At 63.9% G+C, this 9,603-nt stretch overlaps 1 protein-coding gene across 1 annotated transcript in view; it reads left to right on the top strand.

The window, feature by feature from the left end:
• The window catches only part of LOC102763981 (chromosome unknown open reading frame, human C7orf50), a 65,260-nt gene that overhangs the window by 43,351 nt on the left and 12,306 nt on the right, over window positions 1–9,603 (top strand). The window lies entirely within an intron of this gene.

Here is a 9,603-nt window from a genome sequence, read left to right as displayed (position 1 = left end):
GCCCTTCTGCAGAGCCCCTCCCCGTGCCAGCCGGCGTCCCGCAGCCCTCAGCTGAAGGGCTCTGGTTGAGGGCTCCGGTGGGTGCCGGCCCGGCCCTAAGAACAGGCCTGCTCCTGCCCCTCTCCCTCCTCCGACCAGGCCCGGCCCTCGGTGCTGCCCCACCTCTGGCTACTGCCTCTGCCAGGTCACCTCCAGACTCACTGGCCGGTTGGGCCACCTTCTTCCCATTCTTATCTCTGACCCGCCCACTCCCTGAAACCCTCCCCCACGATTCTTAGGGCTGGCGCCCACGTGCAGTGGCAGCCTCGTCCACGCCCGCGTCCCATGAAACACTGGGAAAGGCAACCTGCCCTCTGTCAGTGCAGCGTGCACCCCAGGCCCATGGCCCTGGCTCTATCCCTGGCCTCTCCCTCCTGCCTGGTCCGGGTCCCTTCCCCACCTCACTCCATGGGGGTAGGACCCGGGAAGTGTCTGGGGGGGAGGAAGGGCGGCCGCCAGGGGGAGCGGGAGCAGCTGCCCTGCAGGAGGGTGCTGCCACCCGTGGGGGGCTCCTCTTCGTGAGGAATGAGAACGCACTCGCCCTTCCTGCCCAAGCTGCCAGGGGGCCATGGGGCTTGGGAATCTTTAAAGGAATCAGAGCTGTGGTCAGTTCGGGCCAGAGAGGCCGTCCCACATTCCGAGGAAGGCCAGGCAGGGGTGGCGAGGCCCGAGTCCACCTGTGTCCCTGATGCTGGGCGCTGCCCACGGCCTCTCTGCTGCTGAGCGGTGGCCTCAGGTTTGTCCCGTCCAGTCCCTCAGGCCTCCCGGAGCCTCAGTGGGACTGCATGTCGCCAGCTGAAGACGGTCCCTCCTCACACGAAGGGGGCTCCTCCAAGGCCGCCCGTACCCCACCACCCGGTCCTCAAGGTGCTGTGCTGGCCGGCCAGGCCTCCGCCCAGGGCCGCCGGTGCTGCAGGTGCCTTCGGCCGTGCTCCCTCCTGGGCTGGTGGCGGGCTCTTGCCGGGTCCTCCGTGCTCTGGGGCGCAGGCTGGAGGTGTGTGGCTCCAGAGCAGGCCGCACTGGCCGCTCTCCCTGCGGGCCTGGAGGTCTGTGGAGGCGAGTCCAGGTGTTCCCTGCTCTGCCTGGGTCTAGCAGGTGCTTCTGCGGGCACCTGCAGGCCTGAGCGTGCTGCCCCTTCCGGAGCCTGTCGGACGCTGAGGCCCGGGCTCCCACTGCAGCAGCAGCGGTGACGGTGAGTCCGCGGGCGGCTGAAAGGCCCTGCGGGACAGACAGGCTCCACCCAGCACCTGAGTCCCAAAAGACCGAGCGGGCACCGCGGACAGCAGCCTCCCCAGTCCTGGGGTGGGGCAGGAGGTGCCAGCACTGTCCTCTCCGGAGCGAGAAGGCAGCTCCCAGCTAGCCCCTGCGCCCTGGCCAGCGCGTCCTCCATGTGAGGGAGCTCTGAACAGGGCTCCACAGTGACCGCGGCTGCTGCTGCGCAGGCCGCCGAGCGCCCAGTTGGCGTTGTCAGTGCGGCGTGCAGAGCACAGGGTGCCTGGCCGTCCCTGGTGTCGGGGTGAGGAGGGTGCGGACCCCCACCCCAGATCTTCCCCACAGGCAGCTGGGTGGGGGGACTCCGGGTCCTGTTCGCTGACACATGCGAAGAGAAAACCAGGGAGGGAGGGATGAGGGCGTGAGGCCCGTCACAGCCACGTGCACGTCCTCCTGGGAGAGGACCCCGAGAAGGGCATGCTGGGGCCCCGCTGCGCCGGCAGATGGCAGGGGCCTGGCTGTGGGTCTGGTCGAGTCAGGGCTTTCCGGAGGTCGCCCTCGTCCCGAGCTCCTCGCTGTATTCACAGCTGCCCCGGGAATGGGGCCTGGAGAGGTGACAAGCGCAGGTTCGTAACTATGACAACCGACACTGCAGGGACCACAGGCCAGTTGGGCTGGTGTCTGGCACAGGGAGCCCTGGCCTCCCTCTTCCTGGGCCTTTTGAAGAGCCCAGACTTGCACCCCGCAGCCCAGTGCATGCCCATAGCAACCAGGACCAGCGTCAATCGTGATCTCCATGGAAACAGGATGCTGGCATGGTCAGAGCAGCAACTGGGGAAGTAGCTGGGCCGAGATGGCAGGGAGCAGGGGCCTCCCAGGAATCTTGTACACAAGGCCAGCAGCAAGCCTTCCTGCTCCCCCAGCACGACCTCACCTTCCCCTGCTCTGAGTCAGAGGCGCTATCCTGCACCCAGGTGCTCCGCGCTGGGCCCGGAGCCTGGCCGCTCACATTCACTGCTGTCCACACACAAACTGCTGGCCGAGGATGCCCTTCCTCGCTGCCCCTTGACCACCAGACTCGCCCTTGAAGCTTGGCCCAGCAGGCCTCAGCACATGGCCTCTGCCCACCTGCCGAGTCCTCTTCCCACCACCAGAGCTCTGAAGGGGGCGCTTTCTTGGTTGAGACCTGCAGCCGGCTGGCTCCGTCTGCAAAGAGACGCTTCTGGTGACATGAAAGGCTTTCCCCACGGAGGCAGACGCGCTGACTGGAAGCGGGAGGCGTGGAGAGCTCTGTGGTCCCACGAGCGGCGTGACCTTTGAGCCTTCAGAGACCCAATGTGGGGTCGAGGCCAGAGTGGGCAGGAGCCCGGCTGGGACTCACCCTCCCACGAATGTTCTGGGACAATCAAAGTGCTTTGAAAGGGACTCCTGAGCGGTGTCTCCTCTGTGCGTTGGCAGAAGCATAGCCACAGGTAACCCAGCTGGTCGGGCAGACGCTCCGAAGCTGTTCCACGGTCTCTCCGGGGCTTACGCCCTCATCCCCTCACACGGTGCCTTCTGGGGGTGTCGGGAAACGGTTCGTTGTATGGATGGGTTGTTTGGATGGGGCAGCCTTTTGCTTTTTACGGTTCCAAATTGCTGAGTGGCGAGAATGAACCCGGCAACCTGGTCAGGTGCACAAACGGAGCCGCCTCTCTCCAGGGAGCACGGCCGCTTGCTGGCTCGGGGAGGGCGGGGAGGAGACGGCAGCAGCGTCCTGGCCAGCGGGTGCCTGCGTGGCCACGGCCCCCCTCCTTGGAGAAGCAGGACACATGCTCTTTGTTTATGGAGACTGGTTAGTTGGGCTTTTCTGTTACCTGAGTAACTTTTCTGTTACCAGACCACGGGAAACCGGAAACACAAAGAGGCTGGCTCCAAGGGCCAGGCCAGGCCGAGCACGGCGCGTCGCATTTCACTCGCTCCGCTGGCGTCGGCTCTGAACCAGGTGTGCTCTTACCTGGGGAAGGCTCGGCCCACAGATCCTATCGCCGCTGCTCTTGGAGGAGGAGCAGCCAGTTATTTCCATCCGTGGCCGTGGCTTCCTCAGAGCCCGCAGCTCCTGGCAGGCCCAGCGGCCGTGTGGGAGGAGGGGCCGGTGGGCCCCTGAGGTCGCCCGGGACGCCCGGCTCCGCGGCCTCCGCCCGCGAAGGGGCTCTGCTGCACACGGAGACCCAGCAGCATCGCGTTTTGGCAAGTCAAAGGAGAAGGTTCCCCTTCTTCGTCTACACGGAGCCTCTGCTTGTGGAACCTGTGCAGCGTTTCGGGGCCGGGGCCTGGGCCTGGCCTGGGCGGCTGCCCAGTCGTGCAGTGGCTTTAGCCTGAGCAGCTGAGGAGCCCGCGACAGCAAGAGGAACTGTGGGAAGCACTGCCTGTGGCCGGAGCGCGGCTGGCACACGCACAGCAGCCAGTCTCCGGGAGGTCACGCCTCCCGCGCCCAAGACACGGCGGGTGGCAGCTATTTTGTCGGGAGTCCCAGCATCCCCCAGGGCAGTGATGGCGAACCTATGACACGTGTGTCAGAGGTCACACGCGAACTCGTTTTTTTGGTTGATTTTTCTTTGTTAAATGGCACTTAAATGTATAAAATAAACATCAAAAATAGAAGTCTTTGTTTTACTATGGTTGCAAATATCAAAAAATTTCTAGATGTGACACGGCACCAGAGTTAAGTTAGGGTTTTTCAAAATGCTGACACGCCGAGCTCAGAAGGTTCACCATCACTGCCCTAGGGCCTAGGCTGTGAGATGGAGCAGCGGTCCCTCCTCCTCCATGAACTACACAGGCCTAGTCCCCGTGGTCTCTGCCCGGCTATCATTTTCCATTGTCTCCTAGACAGTCCGTGTGCACACTGTGACCTAAACCCCACCGGTGGCCGTGCCTGCCTTCCTCTCGCCCTCAGCCCACAGGGCTCTGAGCTACCGGGAGGGCAGGTCAGTGTCCATGTTCACATCCCCCCAAAGCCATGTCCCCTGTGCTCAGGGTGTCCCCCCACTCACTAGGGAGCAGGACACCATGGTCGGGCCTGAGCCCACCGCCCTCGGCCATGTGTGGCTTCCCGCCTGGGCGGTCGGCACTCACAGAATAGCGCCGTGGTTGTTAAAGGCCGGTTATCTTCCGAGGCCTGGTCACCGGGAAGCTGCCTGGGGCCCTGGCTGGAGAGCCGATTAGTAGTAGTGCCTCTTGGCCGTCGGCGGTGCCCACTGGGCCCCGTGAGGACACAGCCTGGGAACACGGTGGGGTGTGCGGAGGCTGTAGAGCCAGCTTCTTGCCCCGTGAGTGAACACTGGCCTCGGCCAGATGGGGAGATAGCGGGGAGGAGGCCGGCTGCTGGCTGCTTCAGATAGGGAGCTGGTTGTTTACAGGTGGCAGGGCGCAGCGAGCGGATGAAAAGCTGTGGACGCAGAGGGGGGCAGCCGATCCGGCCGCTGAGCCCACTCTGCCCCACGCACACAGGACATCACTTGGCCCCAAAAGAGAAATCTCGCCGTTTGCGCCCACATGGATGGACCCAGAGGGCACTGTGCTCAGTGACACGTCAGGGAAAGACAAATGCCACACGACCTCACTCGCTGCGGAATCGGACGACAAAGTGAAGCAGCAGAAAAGGTGGCAAGGGGACACCCTGAGGTCTGCACGAGTGGGCGGCACCCCGTGAGGGTCACCCTCGGAAGGGGCGGCAGCGCGGAGGCCCCTCTGACCCAAGGAGCCTGTCCGAGCCCAGGGGTGACCTACTTCTCCCGGAGCCAAGCCAGTTAGCCGCAGACTTTATCTCCCATCAGCCGTGGCTCAGAACGCACTGAGATGTTGCAATCACGAAAGGACGAGAGCTGTGACCACGGGACCCAGAGGGCCTGGTCAGTCCCTGGAACATGTGGTGCCTCCCGCGGCCGCGGGCAGCCGCTGAGCTGCCTGGGAAGGTGACTCTCTCCCTCTCCCTTTCTCTCTGATATCAATAAAAATGTACTTTTAAAAAAGAAAAAAAAAGAATCCAAGTGACTTGAGATATTCATGCTCATTGCATGTAACATTATTATATTTAAAATCGTTTTTCTTGAAATATTCATTCTCGTTGCATGTAACGTTATTAAATTTAAAATCGTTTTTCTTGAAATATTCATGCTCATTGCATGTAACATTATTACATTTAAAATAGTTTTTTTGAAATATTAATGGTTTTTGTATATGAAATTTTTTTAAATAAAAACATCGAGCGGAGGCGGGGCCGGGCGGTGCGGGTGCCCGGGGCCTGGTACTGAGCGCGCCTGCCCCGCCCCGCAGCCCGGGACCTGCGCCTGGCGAGCACCTGCGCGGCTTCCCGGCGTTTCCGTCCGCGCCCGGGCGCAGGAGCCTCTTTGTACGCCGCTCGCCCGGGAAGCCGCGCAGAGACAGCGCCTTGTTCGCCCGCGCGGCCATTAGAGGCTGATTCCCGCGGAGCGGGGCCGCGGCAGCACCTTCGGGCCCAGGCCCCGAGGACAGTTCCCTCTGAAAACCCCAGCGTGCGGGGGGCGGGACGTAACCCGGGTTTGCTGCGGGGCCCGGCCTGGAGGGGGCGGGGTCAGCGGGTCGGACCGGCCGGGGGCGGCCGAGCCTTCCTCTCCGAGGCCCGTGGGCCGCGTGCCTGCGGCTCTGTTGTGGCCTGCCTGGCCCCTCCGCCAGCACCAGCGTGGGTGGCCGCGGGCCCTTGGCTGGCAGTGGCCGCCTGGCCCCGGGGCCGAGACCAGGCCCGGCCAGTGCGGGCGGCTTGCAGGCAGGAGGACGCTCCTCGCTTCGGGACCGCCTCTCCGGGCAGATCCCCCATCGCCCCTCCCATCGGAGACGCCATTCACACCGCCGCCGTCACCCTATGGGCCCCTGAAAAGACACTCGACTAGACGCAGCCCCTGGCTCTAGGGAGGTCAAATGGGAGGGGCACTGTGGCCTCAATGAGAGTGTCCTCCTCACTGTTCCAATGACCTTGAGCCTCAGAAACGTGCAGCAACTTGCCCAGGTCACAGAGAGGTAGCGAGGAGGTTTGAACCAGGTGGCCTTGGCTCTCTGGGTCAGGGTCTCCTGGCAATGCGCCTGGATCACAGCGCCGTCTCCTGTGCGAATGGCCTCCAGTTAGAGGTCCCGGATGCCAGGCCGGCCCTGCCCTGTCCACGGGGTGTCCTGTGGGGACAGCCACTTGGCCCTCGGGGCTCCCCGGCCCGACCACCTGGTCTGCACAGGGAGACGGCAGGGTCTGTGTGTCCGCCAGGCGTGCAGAGCTGCCCCGAGCGCTTCAGCGCGTCCCGCTGCTGGCTGCGCCCCCTGCTCGGGCAGCTCCTGTGGGAGCCCCGATGACTTCGGGGACAGCTCCACCGCCTGGGCACACGGACTGGCTGTGGGAGGCCCGTGAAGCCGAACCTGATTCTGGGGTTCGAGAAGCAATCGGTCTGGTGGTGGTTTTTTAAAACCACGTGGAGCTGGCGCCCCCTGCCTTGCTGGGGACGGGTGCCCTCAGTGTGCGCCAAGCTCTGCAGTGAGAAGGGAGACTCTGCCGGGCTCTGCGGAGGGGACGGTACTGATGGCTCGCGGACCCGCCCCAGGGGGACTGGGAGGGCTGCCTCTGAGGGCCTGAGGGTACCCTGGCTGGAAGGCAGGCAGGTGTCCTGAAGGGGCCCCTTGCAGCCCAACGTGCTTGCCTGTGGATTGGGTCCTGTGTGGCATGCGGATCAGGGACAAGGAAGCTGACTGAGTTCTCTGTGGTTTGACCTCTGTGCCCCCATAAGGTGTGAAGTTTGAGAAGGAAGTGTGGAAGGAGGGCCGTAACAGACAGAGGCCCTGCGAGGGCAGGCGGTCAGCCCCGGGCTGGGCTGCGTTCCTGCGTGGTCACAGCAGGTCAGCGCTTTGTTGTGCAGCCGCCTCCCTGCCCTCCCTCTGCACCGCGCCCCCTTTCTAGTGCCGTCCCCCTGGTCCTGCCAGCACTGCTCTGTCCTCTGGGGAAGCAGATCGTCCGTTAGTCACACAGGGAGGGCCCAGGCTGGGTCTCAGCCTTTGTCCTGAGCACGTGGCCTCATGTGAGACCTGGTGGCAGGTTCTAGCTGGGCCAGCAGAGCTGCCTCCGGGGCCGTGTGGCTGGCACACCTGGTGGCAGGTTCTAGCTTGGCCAGCAGAGCTGCCTCCGGGCCGTGTGGCTGGCACACCTGGTGGCAGGTTCTAGCTGGGCCAGCAGAGCTGCCTCCGGGCCGTGTGGCCGGCAGCAGCAACATCTGCCTGTCTGCTGACCTCTCCCCTCAGGGCACTGTGCGGTTGTGGAAAGCTCCCTCTCATGGCCGCCAGGCTGCTCTCGCCCCAGGGCCCGCAGGGCCCCAGCCACCCTGGCTCCTCGGCCTCAGGGGGCCTCTGCGCCCTCCCCAGGACCTGGGTGGCAGCTGTTCCCTCTTTCTGGACACCTCTCTCCCGAACATCCTGGCTGCGCCCTTACCTCCAGTCTCTACTCAGGTGTCACCTTCCTGGCACCGTTTTCCTTGACCTCCATCCTCCCACAACCATTTTAAATTACAAAATGCAAATAACCCTGCTCTCTGTTTGACCTGCCTGGGTTTCTCCCAATACTGCAGCCTCCTACGGTCATCTCGCTGCTGCCTCGCTGCCGCAGTGTCTCCGCCCACAGGCTGCCATGACCGAGCCTCACATCATGGAGGCTGGCCCAGCGCCAAGGCGCCAGCGGGTCCGTCCACTGAGGGCCCTTCCTGGTTCCTAGGCGGCCGTCGTCTCGCTGTGTCCTCTCCAGGGGAGGACACCCTGGTGGCAGGGGCCTCCACTTACAGGGCGCTAATCCTATCTAGGAGGCCCCCGTGACCTGATCGCCCCATCACCCCACCTCCTGACTGTCACACTGGGGGTTCGGCAATGTGTACGGGTCCCCGTCATGTACCCACTCTTCCTGTCCAGGAGCTGCTGAGAGAATGTACAGTGTGTGGGTTCTAGGGTCTCAGTTCCCCCGGGGTGGACACAGTGCTGCCTCCAGGTTCACGCGGTAGGTAGGCAGGCCTCTTGGTCACGCCACCAGCTGTGTGAGGTCCATTCCCATGGGGCCTGTACTGAAACGCCGGCGGCAGTGGGTGGCCAGTGCCTTGGTGTGTGGCCTGCAGGCTGGTCCCCGGTCAGAGGGAAACACTGCATCGGGCGTAGGCAGACCTGGCGCACTTCACACCCTCTCTGAGCCTCGATTTCCTCCTCTGTAAAGTGTGGGTGAGGGGGTGGCTGGGAGCATGAGGGAAAGCCTGCTGAGCCGTGTCCCGCATGTGTGTCCTCAGCCAGCACCTCTGTCCTGTGCACCCTGGGGTCCAGGGCTGGCCGTGGAAGGCAGCGGTCAGCGCACAGACCCAGAGCAGACTTCACTCCATGAAACAGCGACCTCAGAAACTTTAACTTCCCAGTCTCAGCCTTGTCTGCACAGGGGGGCATGATGCCAGCATCCCAGGGGTTAATCAGGAAGCTGTGAGCTGGCCCAGCACCGGGACCACTGTGGAGACCTCGCAGCCATCCAGCCCTGATCAGGCCTCGGCAGCCCCCACCCCCACCCCCGCCACCAGGGTTGAGCAAGCCTCTGTGGATTTCTGTCGGTAGCGGGAAAAACACGAAAAGACGCTGTCTTGGCTCCAAACCTTGGCGATCCTTATCAGGCCGGGAAGTTGGAACACCCACGCCCAAAGCAGGAAGCCCACACCCACTGGAGAGGGAAGAAAGGGCCCCGCGAGCACCCTCAGCAGCGCCAGTGTCCAGGACCACGTCCTGGTAGGCCCTGAAGTCGGTCAGGGTGGCCTCAGCATTCTCCGGGCAGACGTCGAGCCTATGGACTGAAAGGGTCCCAGGTTCGATTCTGGTCAAGAGCAAAAACCTTGGTTGTAAGCTCAATCCCTGGCCCTGGTCAGGGCACGTGCAGGAGGCAACCAATCAACGTGTCTCTCTCTCATTGAGAGCTGTGCCTGTGGCGGGAAAGAGGTGTGGCTCACCCGTGGGTGCCCGGAGCCCTCCCTGAGGCCTTGTTGCTGGGCAGCCACAGTGCAGTGAACAGCCCCCTGTCCCTGTGGGGCTCCGAGTCCGGGGCACCGGACATCAGCCCGAACTCAGGGCTGTGTCGCTGCTCGGGGACGGGGCGTGCTGGGGACCGTGGTGTTGGAGGCTGCTCCGGAGGTGAAGCGGAGAAGGGCCCTGGAGCCGCGGGGGGATGGCCTGGGTCTGAAGGGCGGCGGGTGAGCTGAGCTCTGGGCAGAGGGAAGAGGAGGAGACTGCGGGCGGGTTCTGGGGACCTCGGGCCCTCTGCTGCAGGCGTGGACTGGGGGGATG

Source organism: Myotis davidii, unplaced genomic scaffold, assembly GCF_000327345.1.
Source record: "Myotis davidii unplaced genomic scaffold, ASM32734v1 scaffold1320, whole genome shotgun sequence".
NCBI classification, from domain to species: Eukaryota; Metazoa; Chordata; class Mammalia; order Chiroptera; family Vespertilionidae; genus Myotis; species Myotis davidii.
Note: the sequence above shows the minus strand (reverse complement) of the source record. Positions and strands in the feature narration are given on the sequence as shown.